Here is a 26,451-nt window from a genome sequence, read left to right on the forward strand (position 1 = left end):
TTCTTACCAACAGGGTTTTAACTCACTTTGAAACTAGAGATCTTACAATAAATTTCAGCATTAAACGATCAGGACCAAAGTTATATAATTACCTAAGGCAGTGGTTCTCAACCTTTCTGCTGCTGTGACCCTTCGATACAGTTCCTCCTGCTGTGGTGACCTCCAACCATAAAATTATTTTTGTTGCCACTTCAAAACTGTAGTTTTGCTACAGTTGTGAATCATAAAGTAAATATCTGTGTTTTCTGGTGGTCTTAGGCAAACCCTGTGAAAGGGTCTTTTGACCCCCAAAGGATCACAACCCGTGGGCTGAGCAACACTGATCTAAGTGTTCTTTCTTTGTGTCTATGGACACACTGTATACAATTCCATGTTCTGAGATGCTATGGAACACATGAAACACGTGAGAACATGCCTGTGGCCACATCAGTGTTTGGGGGAGGGTGTCGCCAAGTCTTTTATTTATATATGCTAGGGGGATCTAATGGGTTCCACTTGGTAATTCATTGAGATACGACTGTCTTCAGTGTTGTTTAGGGATGGTTTGGTGTCAGCTGGGGATGGCCTGACAGCTCTCCGTGCTCTCTGAGAGGGCTGAGGCTCCTAAATCACCCATTGTGCAAACATCTATTCCCTAGTAAGTTGTGGCTGTAAGATTATACATCCATAGCAAGACTTTGATGGTACTGTAAACCACTCAAGCTCAGCTCTTATAATTTATTGAAACATCAACTTCCCTCAAGGGAATTATAGACAGATAATTACCACTTGTCCAGTACCATAAACCAAGTCAAGTGCCTCTGGGTTGAACAAAATCTAACACTGGGGAGGCAGCAGGAAGAATTCCCAAATAAGACTAAACAGCTTAGCAGACAGGAATCATATCACCCAAATGGGGCCCTTTTGATAGACATGGTTCTGGATCTCTCCTCATTGGCCACCCTGACTAAATCAGGGCAAATCCCTCTCTTGGAAAAGCTCCTGTAATAATTGGTGTTCTTTTCCAGCTTCTCCAAATCCTTTGTTTCTATCATGGGCTTTTGTCTCTTGAATGCTGGCTCCATTTCCCTCCTTCTGTTTGCCCCCGTGTCCTTTTCCTCTCATGGTGTCTGTCTCTGACAGACTCATCCTTTTCAGTCACGAAGCCCTTTCAGTAGCTTGCTCACATGGGGAAAAGTCTATTCTGCACAGGACCCACTGAGACTGCCACATCAATAAAGCAAACTGACAGCAGGCTTAACACATTTCCCAATCATTGTCTGTAGATGCTCTTCAGAAGCAAGCAATCCTGGGATCCCTCCGTAGACAAGAAAACACTCTCCTGGCAGAGAGATCTTGTTGGGAGCTTCAAATGGAAAAATCAGAACAAAGGAAGAATAGAAGACATCCTGTGGTGGGGATTTCTGGGCACACACATCACTCCTGTATAAAGGGGTAAGGGCGGGGAGCATCGACAGGTTTCATATCTTAACTCTGTGTGGGCATCGGGGGATAACTCTTCCTGACAGAGATGGGCAGAGCACCTCTGCTTTATTACCTCAGTGACTACTCTCCGCTGTCTTTGTGCACTGCCTTCCTTAGCCCTCTACCGTTCTAGATTCAGGAGCTTTTACAAGATGGTACTCCTTCTTCTGTGTCTTTTTCTTGGGAATCTTTCACAATGATCTCTGTCAAAATTCAGGAGGATGGGTCAGCCTCATACCTTTCCCCTGCCTTCTGAAAGTAGAAAGAGCTATCATGATATCCCAGACACAGTAGATGGTCAATCTCAAGGTTGACTTGTGCTGACAGAAAGTCTTTGCGAGCTATCGTGATCAGTTCGCTTGCGCTCTCTCTCTCTCTCTCTCTCTCTCTCTCTCTCTCTCTCTCTCAAGTCCATTTCTCGTCTCTCTTCCACCACTTCTTTTCATGAAATATTAGGAAAACTTAAGAATTTTTTAAAAATATTATCACATGTCCTTCTGGGCAGTGCTGGTTAAACAAAGTGTCCCCAGTGAGATGGCGTGGTGAAGAACTCTAATTCCTTGTGCTCAATCCTCCCATAGCCACGGTGTGAGCATCAGAGATGGCTATCCCTGTGCAGCTGCAGCACACAGTACACCTTAGCATCCACTTCTACAAAGTCCTCTGAGGTTGCTATGGGTGACAGGCATGGGGAAAGCCCAGTTGTGGTTACCAATGAGTGTTTTGAAGGATACTAAGGAAGGGTAAACGCTAGAGCTACATTGGGCCAGGGGACAGAACCCCACCTTGTTCCTCCATCTTCCCATAGACAGGAGCAGAGCTTAGAATGCCCTGCAAGTTAACAGAATGGGAAGGGAAGATCCAGAGCCCTCCCTCAGAGTTGGGAGCATCTGAGGAATGCAGCTCCTCCAAGGCGCTCTACCTTGCAGGCACCCAGCCAGTAGTGTGATGCATCCACACCGTTGTTCTCCACATAAGGCGAATCTTAATTTGGCAGAAAATCCTTCCAAAGGAGGCAAAGCAAGAGAAGGTATAGCTACAGCCTGCAGGCAGATGTGCGCCTTCGAAAAGCCGAGCGAAATTTCCAGTGCTCCTCTGCTCCAAGGGAATGGAAAGAGAGAAGGAGCCAAGGTCTGAACTTCAAAGAAATGTAACTAAAAATGGCCTCCCACTCTGATTTTAATCTTCTCATTGGCCCTTTCTGCGAGGGGGGACCTTGAGTGAGTGGATTTGCCTGCTCCTTCAGTAAATCAAAGCTTTTCAGAGCGGGTTCATCGGCAGGGACTCCTTACCCCAGGAAACTGTAATTGGAGGTAAATATTAATTCCAGAGGAAGGCCTTTAAGCTCAAGGAGCGCGGCGACAATGTGCCTCCATGGAGCCACTTCTTTTCTTTTCCGTATCCGTTGGAAGCAGATTGTGGGAGCAAAGCTTATCTCCCATTTTTATCCGTTTTCTAACAATGCCCTGCCTACTGCTAGTTAAACTGAGCTGCCTTAAGCTTAGCACAAAAAGCTCTTTTCAGAGCATCTAGTAGATAACTTTTTTTTTTAAAGAAAAGAAATCTTTTCACATAGCTCTCCTGGTGCCCTTTCATGAGTTGGGGCTCTGTGCAGGCAGCTGAGCCTGAGATGGCTTTTGGGGACAAAGCCATCATCAAGTATTAAGTCCACATACATTCTTGAAAGCCACCGCCATGTTCGGGCCCCTACCTTCTGCCTCCTGTGCACCGTGCTCTCCCTGAGCCCAGTATACATCCATCAGTAAAGCACAGTGAGGCTCTCCAAGCCAAATACATGTTCCGTCCTCATTGGATGATGATGCCCAGTGTGGACGGCCTCACCTGGAGCCTGGATAGATTTCGTGTGCCTAAAGGGATGAAAAAGAGAATGCAGAGCCCACAGAATGGTGGCCAGATTCCGGGAGAAGCCTGAATAGCTGTGTTCCTATCGGCAGCACTAGCAGCGCTAGACTGCTGCTTTCTCTGATAATGAGAGAAATTTCTGGAATCTCATTTTCCTTCAACAATAAGGGCAGGGGTGGTGCCCACTCAGCTGCAGCCGCCGATGAGATTTCTGAGGACTCTGTAGTCTATTTTCAAACCTCTGAACCTCGCTTTGAAGTGAGGCTGCTTTGAAGCACCTCTGAACTGGATCCTGAAGAGCTTGATGAGCATCTGAGAGGTGATTAAAAGGTTCCGGGTGGAAGAACCGCCTGATCCTCTCAACCCTGGCTGTTCTGCCTGCTCTAACCTGCCCGCAGTGCTGACGAGTCAGGCTCACTGAGGGTACCCGGACCCTGGCCCACAAGTATACCCAGATGGATGGGAAAACATGGCCTCGTGCAGTCTAATTTTCAGTGATACCTGAATTTCCCTCACGCTGCGTTTGCTTTCCTTAGCTTCTCTGCGATTTGCTTGCTGAGGCTGTATCTACCTCATTATCCCGAGTACCCACCCTCACCGGGCAGAGGGCCGTGGGAGTGGAAGGCCTGTACCAGCCTAGCATAACACGAACAGGCCATCCGCTCCCAAGGCCCTCTGTCCTTAAACATTTTTTTTTTAATCCTTGGGTGCCTGTGGGAGGAATTAAGTCTTGGGCAAGGTGGCTTTCTTCAACCAAAGGAAGGCCTATGGTGACAGACAGCTACAGGCTGTCTTTACAGCAGCAGGGGTGATAAGTTGAATGTTCTGAAAGGAGAAGAAATCTGTGACACATCGCCGACCACCGTTCCTCTAGTTATACCAGAGATATTTCCTCTGCTGGTGGCATCCTGTTCTTGATTTGAAGATGAAATCTTTAATGAAATCAATGCCTCTTAAGAGTGTGCCACTCCCCATGTGCTAAGAACCAGGTTGACAGCAGTAAGTAAGCACGGTACCCTTGACTCATTTTGCAATGCCAGACCAAGGCCAATTGAGAACGCCCTGAGAAGCGACATTTAAGGCAGGTCCTTTAGCAAAATTGAGAATGGGACCTACCATCTGGATAAGACAGCGCCAGTATCCAGATGCCCCAGGAAACTTGGATTTCAACAGAGGAAAAATACATAAATATTTATCTAATCACATAATTAGAGAAAAATCTACTGGCCTCTACAGTTGCAATCCAAATAGCCCACTTCATTAAAATGCAGAAGTTCTTGTGAAACACTTTAAACTGTGTTCTCCTCCAAATGGCTTTATTTGTTCAGATGAGGAAGAAACATTTGTCTTAAATATATAACATTAAAATTTAAACATATTTACATATACTTATGTTACATATAAAGACGGTTATGATTTATATATAGCATCGTGTGCACATATAGACAACGTGCACTGCTTTTATTCTGTGTCCTCTTTACGTTTCCTTTGGACCGTTTGTGGTTATTGGTACCAAATGAAGGCCTTGTGGATTAGCAGCAGCCGCGGCAGCAGCAGCAAGAGCGTTTCCTTGCATGTTACCAGGACAGGACAGCAGGCCGATTTGTCTACACAGGTGAGGGAAGTGGAGAACTGAATTATTCAGAGGATTTGATTAATGTTTATGTCAGAGCAGGAACTAATGTATCAGTCATGGGGAAGTTCAATTAGTGCTTTATTAATTAGGCTCCCATTTTTAGCCACATTGTGCAGGATAATTATTTGTTAGCTTTGCTTAGGACCTGGGTTAAGGCCTTGATTACAGGCATTAAAAAAATACAATACAAGAAGTCCGGGGCTCTCCGGAGCAACATGAAGCTCCCAAGATTAGAAAATGTCAGAGAAAATGCAAACCCTTGTCATTTCCTGAAGTTATTAAGGTGCTCTGTGGAAAGCTAGAACACAGTTTAAAATAAACTGTGGGGACTGATAACAACAGAGTGGGTGGGACCTCTTTGAGACATTGACGCTTCTCCTTTTCTTTTGCATCTGGGCCAGTTTTAACTGGGCTGTCGGGTGCTAGTGCCTACTAGGCAAGCACTGACTGTGGCATCATCTTCTCTCTCTCCCTGCCTCTGCTTCTTTTACTAAGAACAATGATAAACTCACTAAGAAATATTCCCATTCGGGAGGCTTAATCTTACAGTCGAAGCAGAATGGAGCAAGGCTTACAGGGGGGCCTGCACTGTTTTGGTTTCACCCCAATTCACAGCCAGCCTTTAATGGCACCTGAAAGGCAGAGGGACTTGATGTGTACACATCTGCCTGTAGGCAGACTCGCCTTTTGTTTGTGCTCTAACAGAGCCAGCTGTCCTCAGACTTTAGCTCGCACAAGGATTGTCACACAGAAATACAAGCTGGAACCCAGGATAGCCATACCCTACGGACCAATTAAGGGATTTTTAAGGAGGGTTTAGATGATCTGAGAAATAGAGTATAAATCAGATCAATTGTTGAGCTCTTAGGTTAGGAAATCAATCTACTATTCTCATTAACTCTGGCTTTCTGGTATGATAAAAATATTATGCTGCTAAAACTCCTACACATACAGATGATTTTGCCTCTTAACTTTGAATGGTTTAGATGACATTTAATATCCATTCTATAAGGTAGGATACTTTCTCTATAGAGTTGTTCTGAGTGGGAGAAAGATAAAATTCCCAGCCCGGCTTTTTGATTCTCAGCCTTTCATTGTCCGTTATGACTTTGTTAAATTTCTGTGCTGTTGGCGGAAAGTGATTTCTTCCTAACATTAGCTGTGGACACATTTTTGTCTAGAAGGAAGACTGTCCTAGTTGTGTGTGAGAAAGTTTGTATCACAGTTCTTTGTTTTTGAGACTATAACAGTCTCAGTGCATCAAACTAGATAGAGATGTATACAGTTTCTATGCATACTTTTTTAAATAGCATGATAAAACATAATGTTACTTGTTCACCATGTTTAAAACACAATGCTCTAAACTTTCTTTAGTTTAATCAGTGCCTAACTAATACCTATGAAGTTGGACTGATGTGTTTAACTCTCAACTTTCAAAAACTGATCCTTATATTCCCATGCTTATATATCACAGTTATAGCGTCTATAATTTTAGTTTGTACCTGTCTTCAGTTATTCTAGCCTTCTGTATAATATATCTCCTTTTAATGCTTTGTATGTAGTTGGCATGAGTCATGACTTTAAGGCATCTGTGAAGAAAATGCTTCCTTTAAAAATATTTATTTATTACATATAAGTATACTGTAGCTGTCCTGTACACATACCAGAAGAGGGCATCAGATCTCAGTACAGATGGTTGTGGGCCACCATGTGGTTGCTGGGATTTGAACTCAGGACCTCTGGAAGAGCAATTTGTGCTCTTAACCACTGAGCCATCTCTCCAGCCCCCAAAATGCTTCTTTATAGGAAAGGAAACATCTGTGGGTAAGGATGTCAGTGGAGGAGGATGGGAGCGAGCCAGTACATGAACAAGTATTCTTGCAAACATGGGCCTGTTCCTTGTGAGTGGCTATGTCTAGTAAACGAGTACAGTCAGGAGGAGGGCTTCTTAAGGATTGTGTACTCAAGACATATTCAGTGAACAGAATATTTAATGTGTTTCTTACTTGTTGGATAAAAGAAAATGATTGACCACATATAGCCCCTGCTTTCACGGGAAAGGAAGATTAGATATCTGTAGTCTGCTTTGTGTGATAAGTTTTAAAATGCATGGGTTTAGGCATCTGGAAAGAATGAGACTTCATGAGAGCAATGCCCCCTGTCATCATGAGAACAAACTGAAAGGGGCCAGAGTTGAGTAAATGGGCTTCACTAGAGCTGCTCTGGACTGATGGAGAAGTGCCATCTACCCAACCGAACTTGAACATTCCTGAAGCAAGAAGCAAAGAGGCCTGAGGGTCATGGACCACCCATATTGTCAAACGGTGATGTCATGACCTTCAGTATTTGTGGAGGGCCTCACTTGGGAGGCCCAACTGCTGGAGCAGCCTGAGGTAGGAGTTCATTCAGAAAAGCACCTTGCTGGACTCTGGAAAAATGGCAGGAATCTAGTCAGTAAGATCCCAGCCCACAGGGCAATCTCTCCTCTAGGAAAGATGCTAGGTAAGAGAGAAATGGGCCCAAAGTTGTGCCTGATGAGATCATGTATGCCTGCCAGAGAGACTGCGGGGATGAATGGGTTAACTGGGATGTCCCTGGAAGCAGGAGAGGTAGCAGCTGCATGATTCAGGAGCTCCAGCAATATAAACAAACTCGGTATATTTGAGGAGCAAATCAGAGGAAGGAGGGTTGGACACAGATGAACCAGAAGGGAGAACTAGGAAGAATAGGAAATCAGAGGGGAGCCCACCTACAGAGTATGGAAGAAAGAGTGGCTTTTGTTCTAAGTGCCCCAGGTTATGTTGAGGGAGTTTCCACAGGAGAGGAATACCAAAGCAAGCTCTTTATATGCATGGTAGCTTTATAAATAAATGTGGGTTTCAATGAAGGACTGTTGTGTTGCAGGATAGGAAACCTTCTAGAACTTTCTTACAGAACTCAGGTCCAGACACAATAAGGAGAAATGTGGACATGGGGGTAGAGTTGGGCTAGCTGGAAATCATGACAGCTTTCTTGCTAAGAGTAAGCCAGGGTTAAGAATTTGTGAAGAATTAACAAAATGTATTCTCTTAAAGAGCCACCCAAAGCCAAGACCTCAAGGTTCCTGAGTGGAGTTTAGTTAGTCCCTGCTGGAAGAATTCTAGAAAACACCAGATGCCCTCTTCATTCCTTTGGATGTTAATCCTCTCTTTTCTTTTGCTCCAGTCTCTAATCTTGTCTTTTGCTCCAAAGGGTCAGCTAGGCTGATGGCTAACAGAGAAACCCGCTGCATTGTGTGAATAGCCAGGCATTGAATAAGGAGATTTCTATGAACACAGAAAGCCTCACTGTTTGAAACCCAGGTTCTGAATCCAAACGTAGACAGCTGGGAAGATTTCTACGTCTCATGCTTAAAGAATGCTTGGTTGCTAGAGTGAGGCCAGGATTGCTAAACTGATAGATTCCCAGTTTGTGCATGGAATGTTTTTTGGTGAAAAGTGGTTCTGTCAACTTTGCTGAGTCCTGATCCAGTCCCTGACTTCTAACATTTGTGGATCACAGGACAAGAACACATGGGTATGTATTTCCAAGACACATCTCTGAATATTTAATGCTACAAATCAAGTTACCAGACTGCTACATAAACACGTGCCATAGTTCTGCCTTGACAAGTATGTCTTCAACATTTCAATAATGACTTCCAAGTCTGCCTCAGTTTAGAGTTTGTGACACACAAAGTTCTACTCTGTCCTACCCACTGTTCTACTTCAGTTCCATTCTAGGCTTAAAAATAAGACCTGTGGGGAGGTAGAAGCAGGCTCTAGGCCATGAGGGCAAGGAACTCTGAGGTCTCAGACACACAAAGCATGATTCAGCTAGGTTTGTGAGCCTATACATTATCCAGTGTGTGGAGAGCATCCATAACAGAGCCTATAAGAACAAATTCTGAAGTGGTGTGTGTGTGTGTGTGTGTGTGTGTGTGTGTGTGTGTGTGTGTGTGTGAGAGAGAGAGAGAGAGAGAGAGAGAGAGAGAAAAGAAATGGAAGATACATAGAAAGCAGACCAATTCTCAGAGAATTCTAGAACAGTATTTGGAGAGGATAGAGCATGAATGCATAGCTTTCCTCTGGCTTCTGTAACTGGCAAACAGACGTCTGAGAACATTAAACAACAGAGACATTTTCTTTCAGGGTTCTGGGGGTGGATGCCTGAAATCTGAATTTCTAATAAAAAGCAAAGGGTCAACAGTGCCACCTTCCCTACAGACGCTCCAGGGGAGTCACCTTTGTTTCATCTTTCTGTTTCTGGTGGCTGCCGCTATTCCTTGGTATCCAGTCCATCACTCCAGTCTTTCTGTTTCTGTTGGGTGCCGCTATTCCTTGGTAAACTGCTCCATCATTCCAGCCTTCAAGGACCATTGTAGACTTCTTTCCGCTCAGTGCTCCCATCTCCTGTGTGCACAGTCAATTTTTCTCTGCCTCTCAGGCATCAGAACTCTTGAAATTCTCTTTAGGGTCCATTTGAATAATCTGAGATATGTCCATGTCAATATTTGTAATTTAATAACATTTTCAAAGCCCCTATTTCCATTTAAGGTCACATTTACATAGTCCGGGGGCTAGGGCCTTCTTTCTTAGTGGGACCATTATTGTTTCAAACAACTCATGTTTCATGATTCAAGTGATAGCATTTGGTGAGGAAAAATAATAAATTCAAAAGTATTAATTTTGATGGGAAAAACACGTAAAGTTGTTAGAAAATTTCATGTAGAAAAATAAATATTTCAATCTTGGATACCATAGAGAACATTGTCACTGGTGGCAACTTTAAAAAAATTATGACTTTATTTCATATTAGAAAGTAAAACTAATAGCAGGTACCTGAAAAAAAAATAAGCCTTTTCAGCCAACGGTGTTTCTAAGTTTGTTCTCACTAATTGCTATTTTTTATTTGCTATGAGCAGGCAGCAGATCACACCATGTGGGGGAGAAATTATTTGAGTCGTTTCACAAAAGGTGACTGTACCCCACATTGGCAGGTCCTGGTGACAAGCCCTTTCTCTGAGAATTGGAGATAGCAGCCTTGAATTCAATTCAACTTTTCAATTAAACTCAAAATGCATTTATTGAGAGACCAGTAGCTGTCAGGCGCTGGGCTCAGTTTCGCAAATAGAAAGATAAATTATATCCCATGCGTGTCCTCTGAGACCTCACAATTTAGCTTGGGAGAGGAATGGTCATAAACAGTTAGGAAAAGAAAACAACGCGGTGTGTGCTAAGACAAGGTTGTGATAGAAATGCCAGGATAGTGGTGCAAGTGGAAAAGAAGGGGACCTGAGCAAAGTGCCTGATATTCAGGGATCCACTCCCACCCCCACCCCACCCCCCGCCATCTGGAGTGTAAGCTGTTCCTTACCTCTTGTTTCAAGTATTGGACAACCTGAATGATGGTTTTCAGTTATTGCTTTTATCCTCGAAAATCCATTCTCCAAACAGGAGACCATGTTATCTCTGCCTACAACCTCTAGGTGCAACTGAACTTGCTGGAAACAAGAGCTCATTCTGAGTTGGGCCCTTCCTGCCCTGCCTATATTTTGGTCCTTGATCCAGCCATCCAAGTCTGCACCACTCTAGAACCTCTGGGTTCTTTCCTGGCCCAGGACCCTTTTGTACTCTCTGGGCTGTAACTTGCTCTCCTCTCCATCCAAGTCTCTACACTCTGGTGTCCCGTGGAGAGAATCCGCCTTTATAAGAGAGCACTTCCAGGGAATTGTTTCCAGGGAATTTGTCAGTTTCCAAAATGATGTCTTTGGTTTGTTTTCTTCTATCCTCCATTGAGATGTAATTTCCTAGAGGCAGGGACCCTGTTAATCTTGGACAGCATCTTATCCCTGGTGCCTCTCACATTATAGACAACATTCTGGCACCTGGGATGGTATGAAAATTCAAGATTCTGTCAGCACCTTGACGGAAGAATTTCCAATAGCAAAACAATAACCACCATTATACCAACATCTAGCATCCTAGGCATGGGTGACACTACCCTCCATCGGTGACAGGAACTCAGGAGTTAATAGGATCAAGCTCATTGTGCACAGTTGTAAAGGTTTTGTAAAGGACAATTTTAGTGTCCTGTTCTTTCCAGACCCCATTGGCTAGTCTCTGAGTTAGAATTATGACACAAGAATACAGCAGTCCTTAAAAATAGCAGCAATCCAGAAGAGAATACTGATAATCCGAATTTAGCTACATCCTTCCATTCCTTCGCTGGGTTCTGTTTTCTGCACCTCAAAGACAAAATACCTGTTGTTTCTTTGCAACTAGAGGAAGTCCTGGTAAAATAAATGAGTCTTGGTAGCTTAAAAAATGGTCACCGGTCAGTATTCACCGTTCATCGGTCTCTGGACTCTGTTGTGTCTGAACACCTAGTCTCTTTTTCCTTTGAGTTATCATCCAAGCATCAAAGCAGTATATTCTGTATGCCAGTCATATTAAATTAGAGGTTAAACTGCAAAAGGCCAGGCTTCTTTGAAAAAAGCTCCTGGCATTCAAAGCTGAAGCAGGGAACAACAAAAGAGGTTGGCTAGGCTGAACAAATGGCCTTAATTGGCCATTAAGTGTGACTTGAGGAGAATAAAGCCTCACCCTGCACTGGGGTATCTACCTTGCTGAAGGAGGGTTCCCCTGGTGGTCAAACTTCTGATGAATGCCACCTTAGTCCTTTCTCATTAAAAACTTCCTTGGGATGTTGTCATGGTGAATGCCTATATAAAGAAATGTATAGGCCTTGCATCTTATTCCTCTGATTCTTCAACCTAATCAAGCTTAATTGTTACGTATTTGCCTAATGAAAAAACATTTAAACCTATTTTTCCCTTAATCATTTGACTGAGAAAAAAAAAGCGGTGAAGACGTTTGAAGCTTTTTTAAACCATTAGAGCATGAAATAGTGGGTTATAATTATTATGTAAATAGCACGGAGGAACAGAATCAGAAGTTCTTTTATGACTGGAATAAGACTGGCAGGGTTCAGGCCGGTGGCTGAATGGAGACAGGGCACTGGGAAAGAGGGCCATTTTGTTTTGACCATTGTAGTTTAGCTCTGAAGGAGTTTTGAGTCAGGGACACCTGTATGGGCGACTGTCCTTATAGATTGCAGCAGCCTGCAGGTCTCTGATCAGCTCCTCTGGAATGAAGCGGCCATATGTTCAGCTTGCTAAAGAGGACAGAGGGGATCTGCAGATATCCAGCAGCCCCGTGGCTGTCCAAGGACACCCAGAATTTAGGATGACAACCGGGACACAGTTATCCTTTAAACAAAACAGAAAATTGCCATTAGCCAGGCTATATTAAGAATTCTGAAGTTCTCGAAGATAAAAACGATGTTGAATTCTAGATCTCTGGTGTCTGAAACATGCTATGAGTTACACTGATATTAACCTGCTGGTATTAGTATGAGCAGAATTAGATGCTTACCACTTGCATTCTTTGCATCTTAATACCTGGATGGTCCTTTAGTCTAAACATTCGCATCCAGAGGATAAAGGTGTTGGAATTTATTATACTAAAATTTTTATTTGTTTTCATCACTAAAAACTTGTGCAGCAGAAATGATAGTGTTCTAACTTTCACACCCCCATTCCTGAAGTAGTCAGGAATGCCATGGAGCCCCACTTATGCATCCGAGTACATCCAAGCATTGGGTGCCCATTATACACAAACACAAACTTACCCCTAATACAGTAGTACAGCATGTTATCTGGGTCATGGGTTCTGCAAGCAGAATAGGAGTTGGATTTTGCTTCTGATTAGCTCCATATATATTGCCCTCCACAGCAGCTTATTGGAAGAATCTGAAGAGGGCCCCCCCTGGAGACAAGAAACAGACTGTCCTCAAGAAGTGTGGTGTGTTTTATTTTTGTAAAAGCAATGGGCTCTGTGCTTTGGAACAGTTTTAGGTATGCACACTGAGTGAATAAAGGTCCCTGTTAGCCAGTTTCCATTATTAACACATTGGTTTAGAACTGACTTGCTAGAATCCGTTCATTTATCACAACCAATCAACTCTGTATGGTATGCTGTTTTAAGGACCTGTCCAATATTCTGTATTAATTTGGCTGTTAGGTTCCCTTAGACTCCTCTTGGCTGTAAAATTTCTTCCTTCCTTCCTTCCTTCCTTCCTTCCTTCCTTCCTTCCTCCCTCCCTCCCTCCCTCCCTCCCTTCCTTCCTTCCTTCCTTTTTCCCCCTTTTCAATATTTACTTATTTTATGTATATGAGTGTTCTATCTGCATGTACAACTGCGTAGAGAAGAGGGCATCAGACCCCATTACAGATGGTTGTGAGGCACCATGTCATTGTTGGGAATTGAACTCAGGGCCTCTGGGAGAGCAATCGGTGCTCTTAACCTCTGAGCCATCTCTCCTACACTGGCTGTGACAATCTCTTAAGCTTACATTTGTTTTAATGACTTCGACAATTTTATGGGAGTTAGACAGGTATAGGATAGAACGCCCTTGTACTGGAGTTTGTGTGAGATTTGTCTCATGATTCGATGGGGTTTGGGGTTTGGGGAAGAAAGATTATGGGGATTTGGCACCACTTTCTTCCCATCACTCATAGGCACATACTCTAATTTATGACACAGACGTAGACTTTGACCTCCTGCCTGAGGCTGCCGTGGTCAGTTTCTCACTGGTAAATCTGCTTCCTCCCTGGCCTGCTGCGTGATTTGAAAGGAGCTCGCCACACAGAGCCCACAGGTGCAGGCTGTCACTTTCTCCCCTTTCGGTGGGGTACCGGCACACATTGTGAGGAGGACACTGGCCTCTCTGCAACTGCTGCATTATTCAATCACTTGTTTATGCCAGTGTGGACCCGTTGCTATTTCTATGCTGTGATTAATATTGTGAGACTCCATTATGATGCTGAAATTATGTCACCTTTGGCGGCTGGGAGCTTTCTCAGTTGGCCTGCACGCCTGCCTGGCATATAGACACCGCCCTGAATTTTCTTACATACCTGGAGGGACAAGCTGCTGCAGGCGAGTGTTGAATATTCTCCTTTCTGTCCTTCCTGTGTGGGAAAAGTTCTTTTCATTAAATAACGGTGTTAGAAACTAAAATTTATTGCTAGTACTAGTAGGTAGTTTCCTTCAGATGCCCTAAGGCAACGAAGAAATGTATACTTGTATACTAGCCTGTCGACATATACACATACATATACACATACATATGCATATTCTCTTTCTATATATAACTGTTTATATCTAGAGAAAGTAAACCTGAGTTATTATTTATATCTCCAATCCTAGTTCATTGCTACAGTCTAGCCTCTTTCTCTTGTTTCATTCTACCAATAGGAAACTAATTAATTGCTTGATGCTATTATACATGTATGGCAGTATCGGAATATTTTACCTCTGCATCTGTGGAAAAGAACTTGAGTTCAAAGCTATAGTCCAATACTATTGGATAGCTCAGTTTGCCTTTAGTCTCATAGACCCTGTTTGTTTCCACAAATATTAAGGGCATCTCCTTTCTGTTTTCATGAGATTTTTTTAACACTTAATTTATATGTTATATATTTTCTCTTGTCGGCATGCATTAATTTCTGGCATTCCCCAATGAGGAGACATGACTGTTTATTAGACAAATTAATCGTATTCTCATCAAAAGATGGTTTACATGGTGCTTCTGAAAGTGGATGTTTTTATTTTAATGGCTATGCATTTAATATTACTGGAAAAGTACATAATTACCTATCAAATGATAGTGTCATAAACACTATTAATTTGGATAAAACAGATATATTTATTTTAAAAGCTAAATCTGATGGGAAGTTGTAAATAGCTCCCGTTTGGGGCATTTACCTAGAAGGGCCATCATCATACTCTGCTGTTTTTTAATTCACTACATCTTCAAAGTGAACTTGCTCTTTAGATCCCTAAAATAGCTCGTCCTTGACATTTCAAAGTGATAAAATGGCTCATATGTGTATGTGTGTTCCACACATATTTATACTTGTATGTATGTTCAGAATCTTGTGTAAATAGCACTGCTTCTGTCTCTAATCTCAGACGATTGTATTCTGCATGGGACAGTAGTTGTTCTCTAACTCAGCCAACTCCTCACCAAGGTGAAAGCTTCTTTGATAGGGCAGAGAGTAGAAAACCACAGGATGTTCTAGCAGGAGAAGCTGGATGTTGTCAGCGACTTCTGCAAGACAGTCCTGGTGTCAACACCAGCACTTTACCTCATCATATGGAAACCCAGATGGGAAGGGGCATCCTGACTGGAGCATGGGCGTGGTTGAAATGCCTCATGGGATATGGTAGTAATGGGAATGCTGACCGAAAGCAAAGAAATAAACAGAAGCACGCACTCTGACTTACACCTGCCTAACACTCAGGTGTCTGGGTCCCACCGCCATAGTTTCCAGGTGACTACATCTGGGCAGATTTTCACTTCTAAGAACTTTCTGGAAGACCTTGGAATGACATAAATAAGGATCAGCCAGATTTATCCAGTGTTCACCCAGTGGCTCAGAAGAAGCGAAAGGACATGCTTCCCCTTTTCTAGATCATCATAGAAAATATCATTTCTTGTTGGCAAAAGTCCGCAAATGAAGTTTAGGAATCTAGATGAACTTCACTGTAGATCCTGGAGTCGCCTTCATTCTGTTCATCACTAAAGAAGACAGCATGAGGAAGCATGTGCTGGTCTCTAAGTGGGATGGGTGGAAGTGACAGCATGAGGTGCTTGTCTCTAAGTGGGGTGGAAGTGACAGCCAGCAGGTCCTGTGGCAGCTCTTTTTTGACCATGGCAAACAACATCAGGCTTAAGTCTGATCCCCACTTATATTTTTATTAATTAGGATTTTAATGCATGCATGTAATGCTTTTTGATTAAGTTCATCCCCCACCCCTTCCCTCCAATCCCTTGCCTATTCCCATCACCAGTATTCCTCCCAATTTCATCTATCCCCTCCTGTCTGTCTATCTTTCTATCTATCTGTAGATCTCTGTCTCTATCATCCCTCCTTATCCGCATGGAGCCCTCGTAGTACTTCTGCTGTATGCACAGCCATCTACTCGGGCGTTGGTAAGGTAACCGCTCAGGGGTTACATCCCTGAACAAAAATGACTCTATATACAGCAACTACAAAATTGACCCCATGCCTGGCACCATTAATGGGAGCCGAGTCTAGGCATGTCATGGGTCCTACAGAAGACTTTACTACTATTATTCTGCTAAATGGATATAGTATTGATTCAGTCCTAAAGAAAAATCTTTATACTCGTAGATTAGTACACCTCTCAATCTTTCACCAGAGAAGCTGGTGATCATCAATATTTTCTATGATTAACAGATGCCCACAATTGATTGAGGCTCAGAAAATTAAAAATGGGGGATTCTCAGTCCTAAACAGGATATCTATATAATACATAGACCTTTTCCCAAGGCTCGGCGATCATGGAGGAGGAGAGCAGAAACGTTATAAGGGCCAGAAGTAGAGAATGCCAACAGTATGACATTATTTTCTAGACATGAAAGAGCGCCTGCACATATGAACTGACAGTGACTGTGACAGTGTGCATGGTACTTGCACACATGAACTGACAGTGGCTGTGACAGTGTGCATGGTACTTGCACACATGAACTGACAGTGGCTGTGACAGTGTGGATGGGACCTGCTCATATGAACTCACAGTGGCTGTGACATACTGGGGCAGCATGCATGGGACCTGCACAAAATCAAGCAGACAAAATCCCAGCATGGAGAATGAGGTGATCGGGAATTCCATCCCTAGATGGGAATATTCTGTTAATTAAGTCAAACTTTTTAAAATCAGGGGCCCCCTGTTGCATCTTGGTTAATTAGCTCAAATAGAATAGCTCAAAGAAGGAATCTCTTTCAAATAAAATATTTTGTATACTCTCAGTCCATTTCATGGATAGTAATATCAAAATCTTATAGTAATTTATAGACTGACATATTGTAATTCAATTTTTAGGAATCTCTCTTTGATACAAAATGAAATGTGGGCAAAATTTGAAAGAATTTGAGTCCTTTTATCATTATTTAAAAGTAAAAGTTGCAACTCATCCAAAAGTCCAATATTAAGAAAACATTAAAATAAAATATGCTAAATATTAGCAACAGAATATTCCTCAAGTTCTGCAAGTCAAAATGATAAACGATGTAAAAAAATCTTCATACAATCATTTAAAAATAGACCATTGTAACGTTCTGTAAGTGGTATGAGTCATAGGTTGGTAAAAATGTATAAAATGCAGATTGACACAAAGTGTTCCAAAATGAGATACAGTTTATCATAGAACTTGTGTTCTGCCCCAAGATACCAGTGAACATCAGTTCCAGCTTTCACCCCTTCTATCTGGGTGTCCTCAAATGACTCTTTATAAAATATCTTCCAATCATCCATTATGATATAGAATTATGATATAATGAGAAATATCTTTTATATATTCATATATATTCACACACACAGACACAGATGCGCGCACACACACACACACACACACACACAGAGACTTCCCCTAGCATTTGTCATGAAGTCTTAACAACTTGGAATTTCTCTAGAGGCAGCGATGAAAGGATCATCTTATTACTGACAAGTCCCCCTCCCTGTATCTGAGTTTATGCTCTTGGGGTGACTGTTGCTGCCCCACTCCCACCCCCCACTTAGCTTTAGGGTAGAGAGTGGTTATCACAAAGACGAAGCCACAAGTAGAACATTGAAGTCTCAGTCCCACACTATTCCCCACCCAACCAAAGAGTAAATTCAGTTATCAGTGGCCACTAGTTTGCTCTGTTATGCCTGTACGACTGAGTCTCAGTCAAACCTGAATGTCAGAGAACTCTGGCTGGCCAGATACAGTAAGTCACTAGGAGACCATGTGAATTTCATGCTCACCCCTACCTCACTCTGCTTTTCTCTTTCATTTGACTATTCCTGATTGACATCCCCTGGGGTAAACCAGTGTAACTAGATAAAGTGCTTTCTAAAGTTCTAGAAATTGTTCTAGTAAAATAATTGACAACTTATTCTAAGGGACTTTGTGGGACCACTAATATATAGCTAGTTGGTAAAAACTACAGATAGCCTGGAACTGTCATTTCAAGTGTGGACAGCCTTAGAGTAAGGAGACATTTAACCACTTGGGATCTGACTTCAGATAACATAGTATCAGAACTGAATTGAATTTCTGGACACCCTACTGATAATAGATGAACCAAAGAACTGGTATTAAGGAACACCCTAGGAACAATATTTTTCTGTTACAGTAAAGACTTAATCAGGAAACAGATCCCTCCTAGGTATTAAAAATAGAAAGAATTAAATTATATCTTAGAGCTTATAAAACAGTAGGAAGAAAGGAAGAAGAAAGTCAAGGAAATATTTTACAACTGTGTCCAGACCATCAGGGAATCTGAGACAAGAGTGAAGGACCATAGGAAACTTTGGCCGATCCAGCTCTGAGCTTTGAGTAGAGGACTGGAAAGTGATTCAGGGACTGTCATAAAACTAGCTTCTGTTAAGTGCCATCTTCCTCTGTAGCAGGAGAATAAATGGCCTCTGAGTCTCAATTATCCCTAAAGTCTAGATACAGCATGTCATTAAATGGGAAAATCCAAATCACAGAGACTGTGGTGATGGGGTCTAGAAAATGTAGCCCTTGGTCTTCAACCCCCAATAAAGCACAGAAACAGAACTAGATGTGAATTGCTTCCACTGGTTTTAAACTTCTATCACACTATCTTGTGATAGTTTTGTGAGGACTAAGTTACGGCATGCACATGTATGTACAGTGTTGACAGGGCATATGGGTAACTTTGTATAGTTGGTGGATATAAGCATTGTTCATTAGGATGGTCATGGTGGTAACAAAGGTAATATGTTAGTGGAGTAAGACTGGTATCTGTCTTACATGTCAACTCACATTTTCAATTTTTCTACATTGAATAATACTTTTGTTTAGAAGAAAGTTGACTTAGCCCTCAACACAAATTTCGGGAAGTCATATTTTCTGTATGAAATATTGGTGTTTGATAACAATCACATAGGAAGAAAGTCCAGCTGTAAGACATGAGCAAACTTTTTTTTTAAGACTTATTTATTTATTTTATGTGAGTACACTGTTGCTGTCTTCAGACACACCAGAAGAGGGCACCAGATCTCATTACAGATGATTGTGAACCACCATGTGGTTGCCGGGAATTGAACTCAGGACCTCTGGAAGAGTGGTCAGTGCTCTTAACCTCTGAACCATCTCTCCAGCTAGTGAACTGTGTTTTTGCACCAACCAAACACAAAGAACTTGAACAGGGTATGGAACATTTGAAACCTCAGATTACTTCCCAGACCTGCCATCTGGAGCAGTTTTCCTACGAGCTTTAATTCTTATTATAGCCATTCAGTGAGTTTTGTGTTTTAAACTTCGCTATTGTACCTGCTGTCTTTCTTAAATAAAAATGCCTCTGCCATTCATCAGAACAACTTGGCTAAAGCCGCAAATAGCAAGTGACTAGCACAGAACACTAATTGTACCTGGGATACAGCAAGTAATAAGAAAATGAAAAGACACTGTTTTTAGTAAACCCAAAGAGAAAATTCCAGTTAAAGACTGATTAAAATGCCAAGACAGAAAATGTTTTCAAGAAGAAAATATATAAAAGATTTGGAAAGCACGATCTTTCCAAAACAAATCTTAAATCGTAACACACTACCAGGACATTTTTAATGTGCCATGCCATCTATTGAGTTATTATTGCTGGCTGTAAATCTTTAATAATATAAAGCACGATAACTTGATATTTTAATCAAGGGATATTATTAGAATGACTCAAAATCTGAGCTTTGTTCCACTTAGTGTATTAAAATAATTTTTTTTTCAAATACACCAATTATGATTGTCAGGGTAAGTGGGAAATAATTTATTTAGGAGAGAACCTCGTTCTTAATACTCCGTACCCACTGACTCACAGATGATTAATACTTTATAAACCAGCTGCAGCCAGCCTCAGAAGAGCCGTCTCATTATTGGTCCGTTATTGTGTTAGTCCTTTTTGTAGGAACTGATTAGCGGGCCAATTAACAGCCTTCTCCTTAGAGGTCTGCGGCTCGGGTTGAGGAGGGGCTGCTCCTTCCGTTGAATGAATCCCTGGCTTCAGTCGCCTATTTTGAACTTCGGAATTAAGAATGAAAAGGAGAGAGATTTCTCGGTCTTTGGTCTTCTCAGCGTTGATTAAAAATATATTTGAGATTTAGGTGAACTCTAAAGGAGAAAGGAAATACTCAGGCATCAGTCACCTCTCTAGTTGCTACAACAAAATGTCTGACAAAAGCGACTGAAGAAATGGTTTATTTTGGCTCACGGTTCAAAAGTATAGTCTGTCACAAAGGAGAAAACGTGGTGGCAGAGGCAGCTGGTCACACTGGACAGATGGTTAAAATCAGAGGGAGCCTGGGGGCATGTGGGGGAGGGGGTGTGGGGGAGGGGTGGGTGCGGAAGCTCAGCTCATTTTCTCCTCTATTTTCAGTCCAGAGCCTCCGCCCAGGAAATGTTGTTGCCCACAAAGTGGATCTTCCCGCCTCAGTTAACCCAGTTTAGAAAGTTCCACATAGAATGCCCAGGTATTAGTCCTATAGGGTAGATAATCAATACTAATCATATCTTACTTCGACAAAGACCTCTCATATGTGCTTTTACCTGTTCCATTTCAATAATTTACCTCCATATTCTTAAAATATAGTGTTCAACCTTGTTTTCTTCTGAATCCAAATGGCTAAAATTTTGTCTGGCACACAGTAGGTGATCAATAAATGTTTGTTTAACAAATAAATGAAGACTTACCAGGACGTTAGTACGCAATATGAAGGAAGGGGCTCTTATGTTTAGACAGTTCCCAAACTAGGAGAGAAAAAGACACAAAAGCAGATAAATCTAAGGTAGTATGTGTTGAATTATTAAAGTACAGACCCAGGAAAAGTACAAGACAAAGACAGTTGTCTCTCAAGTTGGCAGTTTGGGTTGGGGTAGAGCGATCTTCCTAGAGATAAGGTCACAGAAGTTTCATAGAATTGCCAGGAACTCGACAAGCCAAAAGGAACATTTTAGGCAAAAGCACCACATATAAAGATGACTTCTGGAAGACATTTTCTGTTAAAATATGACAATATTTATAAAATTCTTGTGTTTTTGAGATTGCATAGTCAAGAGTTTCAAATGCTAAGTGAGAAAACTTGGGGAAGGATGGGGTAGTTGGAAGGAGGACCTGAAATGCAAAATTGAAATGTTAAAGAAACCGAGGTTTAGCAAAGCCAAATTGTTCACGGTCATGTGGACAAGCATGGGTAGAGTTTGTGAGCTCATTTCTTACAGCTGTCAGCGTACCCTCTGACACTGTGCCTTGACAGCTAGTGTGGGCTCTCTGCCTCAGCTCTTTGTTTCATTGAATTAACAGACTCAAGGAATCCATTTTCTGTTTTCAAAGACTTCTTTGGTGACCAGGAAATAAGAAGGATCCTGTGTGATTTGGATGATTTTTCCAGAATCCTATTTTGTCTCCTCTTTGTTATTGTTTGTTTGTTTTGGTTTTTTTGTTGCTGTGTTGATGCTGTTTTTTATAGCTCACTGTGGGGCTTGCCCTTTCACTCATTCATTCATTTACTCACTCATTCATTCCTTCATTCTATAGGTCAAGCTTACAGATGGCAAGTTCTGGGTTACACACTAATTCACAGCCCTCTGCATGGGCTTCATTGCAGGGACCCGAGAGAAGCCACTATCTAGAACATCATTTTCCACAGGGTCATTGAAATGGTTACTCAAATCAAATCTCACTTATAGACCATCTCTTTAATTTAAGAAGTTTACAAGCAAACAGCTTACTACTTACTGAAGAATACTGGAGTTTCCCCGAGGCAGGCATTCTTTTATTTGGAGACTTGTAGGTGTACATTGTCTGACTTCATCTTATAGATTGCAGAGGTTCCAATCATTGTTAAGGCTTTTACTTATGGATCTGATTCTCAAAGCCTTATTCTTTGGAGAATGTGGAAAAAGAAGGGTTCGTTTTCATTATTTTTTCAAGAGGAGATGTCGACTCTCACATGCATGGATGTCGATTTGGTCAAAGATTGCATTCTTTGTTCTAGTTGGTAAGTCCTATCTTTGATTCTGAGAATACCACTGGTTGCCATGTCATGAATGAATCTACCTAGGCTGTAGCCAGGTAGAAACAATAATCTCCCTCTTTTTCCTGTCAGCCCCCTGTTGCTTTTAATCAATGTTCTATCCCTGTAACTTACATGTTCTGGATGTTTTGCCATACATTTTTCCTCTAGTGTTTCTTTCTGCATATATCACTTGCTTTTGAGATTCACACATTGGTTTTTATTTATCAAAACACCACAACCTTTTATAACTGTACAATTTCTCCCTAGTTTATGTTCACTGACCACCTACATTGTCACAACCTTGGATTAGCTATGTGAAAACAGCACTGACACGTGGCCTATGTCCTCAAGCTGTTCCTAACAGCAGGGTAAGAGAAAGACTCATGGAAAACAGGGCTCAAGCAGATCAGCCAAGCCAGACAAACCAGTGTTCTAGTCATGCACACTGTGACAAAGCTTCAAAAAAAATCACATGAATGCAGTTCATAATGGGCGGAGCAAATTGTGTACTTGCTGGACCATAAGTTTCAGGATACCAGGAATGACAGAAGGGACATCTGCTTCCTCTTTGTCCTTTATCCAGAGTCCATACTTGATCTAACTCTGGATACTTTCTCACCTATGGTCTTTTCCCATTAGAATACATGTCCTCAGGGTTTGTGCAGCAGGGCCTATGGGGCTGCCTTGCTTGTCTCTCCTATAGGAGCCACCAGTGAGGTGAACAATAAAGTTGCCTCTGTCCTCTGTGTGGGCAATTTACATGTCTCCATTCCTCCTGGGGTACTCTTCACCAGAAACCGCTTTTCCTGGGGTTGACACAGGAAACAATCTGTAAGCCTTAATGCTCTGAAATCTCTCCTGGTCAATTCTGCCAACCCTAGTGGCTTCTGTCCTCACGTTCTGAGTCCCAGTCCACAGAACAGCAACATTCAATGTGTAGAGTCCTTACTTTCCTTCTTTTTAAAAACAGTTATTTATTTAATGTATATGAGTGCAGTGTAGCTGTCTTCAGACACATCAGAAAGGGCATCAGACCACATTACAGAGGGTCGTGAGTCACCATGTGGTTGCTGGGAATTGAACTCAGGACCTCTGGGGAACAGAGAGTGCTCTTAACCACTGAGCCATCCCTCCAGCCCCTCCCCTCCCTTTCTAGCCTAGAAAACTGCCTTTGATCTGGATTTAGGGGTGAGTTGGGGCTGGAAGACCTGGTTCAGACTAAAGTCCTTTTTGTCCAATTCTGTTCGTTATATTCTAAGTCTTTCCAGACCTTTGATTTCAACATTTGAGACACAGGCTTTTAAGAAAACCCCCAAATCATTTTCTCTCCAACTGTTATATATCTTAAAGTATAAAACCTGAGAACTTTGAAATCAAAAGTTGAGCTGAAGCAAGATGAAAAAGAAGTAATACTTGATAAAAGGTATGATTTGGGACGATGCTGGCTAGTTTTATGTCACCTTGACATACGGAGTCACTGGAGAGGTGTCCGCCTCAATCAAGAAGATGCCGCAATAAGATCAGGCTCTAGAAAGGCCTACAGGGCATTTTCTTAGTTGATTGATGGGGGAGGGCCCAGACCCTTGTGGGTGGAGTCATCTCTGGGCAGGTGGTCCTGGGTTCTTTAAACAAAAACTGCTGAGCATTTGGGGAACAAGCTGGTAAGATGGTGTGGAAGTGCAGGCAAATAAACCCTTCCTCCCTCAGTTGCTTTCCTCCATCATTATGTTTCATTGCAGCCATAGTGACCCCAAGTAAGACAGGGAGAAAACCAAAACCTAGTCGATACAGAAGGGAAGACAAAGTCTTGTCTTCACACAAGATGCTTAGTCTGCCTATTTACCTGTCACTGGGTGGGGAACACATCAAGCCTATGTTGTGGTCGGAGAAACAACTTGGGGAAGTCAGTTCTCACCTCTACCTTGTTGAGTAAAAGGCTCAGCTCTTTCTGCTGCTGCCCCAGGCTAGCTACCCTGCTTGTAGACTTCCAGGTGATTCTCCTTTGTCTCATCTCATTATAGGAATGGCGGAATTACAATTTCATGCCACTGCTTCTGGCTTTTTACAAGAGTTCTAGAGATCCAGCTCTGGTCATTGGGTTTGTGCAAGTCACACTTAAATTTTACTCACTGAGCCATCTCCCCAGCCCCTGTATCTTACAAAACAAAACAAAACAAAAATCCTTCAGTCTACATAATGTAGAATATTAGACTGAGTCACCATATTTAAAGAAGGGTAGTCTTTTTAGGGTTGGCTTCCTTTCTTTCATTTGTTTTGTTGTTTTGTTATTTTTTGTTTTGTTGTTTTTGTTTTGTTTTGAGTTGAGTTGATTTAAATTGGGATTTGAAATCCTCTTGCCTCTTGCCTGGCGCGTGCCAGGATACCTGGCTGAGTTTTACGTTCTGAATGAGTTTGTTCTAATGATAACCATGATGTATTTTGTTACTTTTTATTCCTCTGCTCCAGGTTTTCTTTCTCTGCAGCTCATGGGCTGGTCTCACCATTATTTTCTGTGAATAGACAGTGTTCCTTTGGAGAAGGCATCAGAGCAGGGCCTTGGATTCCCAGAAGGTGCAGGCTGAAAGGAGGTTATTGTAGCATTTAGCATGATTCTACTGAAGTGTGGCTTCGTCTCTTATATGATTGAACATTAAGCATCTCGGTGATGGCTTTGTTAATGAGAAGTTAAAGTCGAAGCAGTCAGAGGCTGACCTTAAATCCCCATTCACAATTCTGGTGGGACATCCTCATCTGCACCAGAAGCCGACACTGTGGAAAGCTTTCTTTGAGGTTTGCGCCACAAACACTTTCATTTATGAGATATGGGTCATTGATGATATTTAAGGTGTCCCTGCTCTGACACAAGGGCAATAAGAGCTGCCCTACTTTTCTTTGTAAACCCTTCATTGTCCTCAAATAGATCAGAGACATTACTTAAAAGGACTTGGAAGGCTAAGTTAAGGAACATATGTATTTTTGGCAGAAAGGAATGCACTGGACTAAGGTTCAGACAATGCAAAACATCTTAAATTCATGCCACGGTGTATTTACCTTTTGAGGTGTGAGATCTGGGCCTTCTGTTGTCATCAAGTTTATCCTCTGAATCAGTGACACATGCTCCAATAAACATCAAGTGACAGCTCCCAGTCACTATCCAACACAGGGTTCCTGGAGCAGGTCCAATTCACAGGCACAGAAGCCGTGTAAATAAACTCTGCTGGGCAGGTCATGTACAGAAAGTGAATTAGACTAAGACATCAAGACAGTTCCTGAACACACTGATGTAGCTGAACAGATGGCCAGCAAGAGGAGTCCTTAAAGGAGCCATTGGAACACAATTCCAAGTGATGTCTCATATCCTTTGGCAGTTGGAGAGTGTCAGAAACAAACAGATCACGAGGGCATGTTAACACTTAGAAAGGAGTGATTATTCTCAAAGATGACAGGAGCAGAATATAAGCTATTCTCATTTTGAAAAGGGTGCTGGGTACAAGGGAAAATGGAAGCATAGGCACCAAGGAAGAAGACAGTGACCTTCAGGACATTTCCTAGGTCAGAGATGTAATGTAGCAAGCCATTTGTCATGCCATTTTTCTAAATCTAACTTGTGATCACTCCAGGAAAATTATGTGTGATCTCAAGACAAGTGTGTCCCCTGCAGTGGTTGAGTGGAATGTTCTAAGTATGTCTGTGTTGTCCATTTGCTCCAGAGTCTTACCTAAGTCCCATGCTTCTTCACACATCTCTATTTGTATGTTCTAGCTATTATTAAAGAGGGAATAAAAGCTTATATGTGTGTTGCTGTGCCTTTCTTCAATGCTGTCAACATACACTTTGTTTTTAAACTTTTTATTAATTTTTCATATATTTGGGGGGAAATCAAATGACCCTTTCCCAGGGGTCACATATCAGATATCCTGCATATCAGTACATAGCCTACATAGCGGTAGTAAAATTACAGTTATGAAGTAGTGAGAAAAACTCGTTTTATTGTTGGGGATCACCACAGCATGAGGAACTGTATGAAAGGGTCACAGCATTGGGAAAGTTGGGAGCCACTGCTCCAAGAAAACAGTGTCTTCCAGACAAATCAGACTGATACATATATGAGCTCATAAAGCTGGTGACAGCAAATACAGGACCTGCCCAGGTTCAAACAGGACAAAATCTCAGCACGGAGAAGGGGAAGTGGGCACATATTACACCTCTAGCTAAGAAACTCATTGCAACTGATACCTGCTGGAAAATGGAAAATCCATTTTTGCTAATGAATAACACTGGGTTTATCAAACACACTCCAGAGCA

The 26,451-nt window shown here is 42.1% G+C and overlaps 1 protein-coding gene and 1 long non-coding RNA gene across 5 annotated transcripts in view; one reads left to right on the plus strand and one right to left on the minus strand.

Moving 5' to 3' along the window:
* The window catches only part of Slc9a9 (solute carrier family 9 member A9), a 563,666-nt gene that overhangs the window by 77,470 nt on the left and 459,745 nt on the right, over positions 1-26,451 (plus strand). The window lies entirely within an intron of this gene.
* The window catches only part of LOC134480215 (uncharacterized), a 66,264-nt gene continuing 51,632 nt past the window's right edge, over positions 11,820-26,451 (minus strand). For 2 of the 3 annotated variants that reach the window (XR_010054450.1, XR_010054449.1), the window contains 5 exons: positions 25,198-25,360; positions 20,822-20,878; positions 13,962-14,015; positions 12,674-12,714; positions 11,820-12,251 (listed from right to left, as the gene is read on the minus strand). This is a non-coding gene — a long non-coding RNA (uncharacterized LOC134480215). Of the gene's footprint in view, positions 12,252-12,673; positions 12,715-13,961; positions 14,016-20,821; positions 20,879-21,866; positions 22,013-25,197; positions 25,361-26,451 lie in introns of all 3 variants that reach the window. The other variant, XR_010054451.1, reaches the window with a different exon arrangement.

The sequence above is a fragment of the Rattus norvegicus genome, chromosome 8 (assembly GCF_036323735.1).
Source record: "Rattus norvegicus strain BN/NHsdMcwi chromosome 8, GRCr8, whole genome shotgun sequence".
Classification (NCBI taxonomy): domain Eukaryota; kingdom Metazoa; phylum Chordata; class Mammalia; order Rodentia; family Muridae; genus Rattus; species Rattus norvegicus.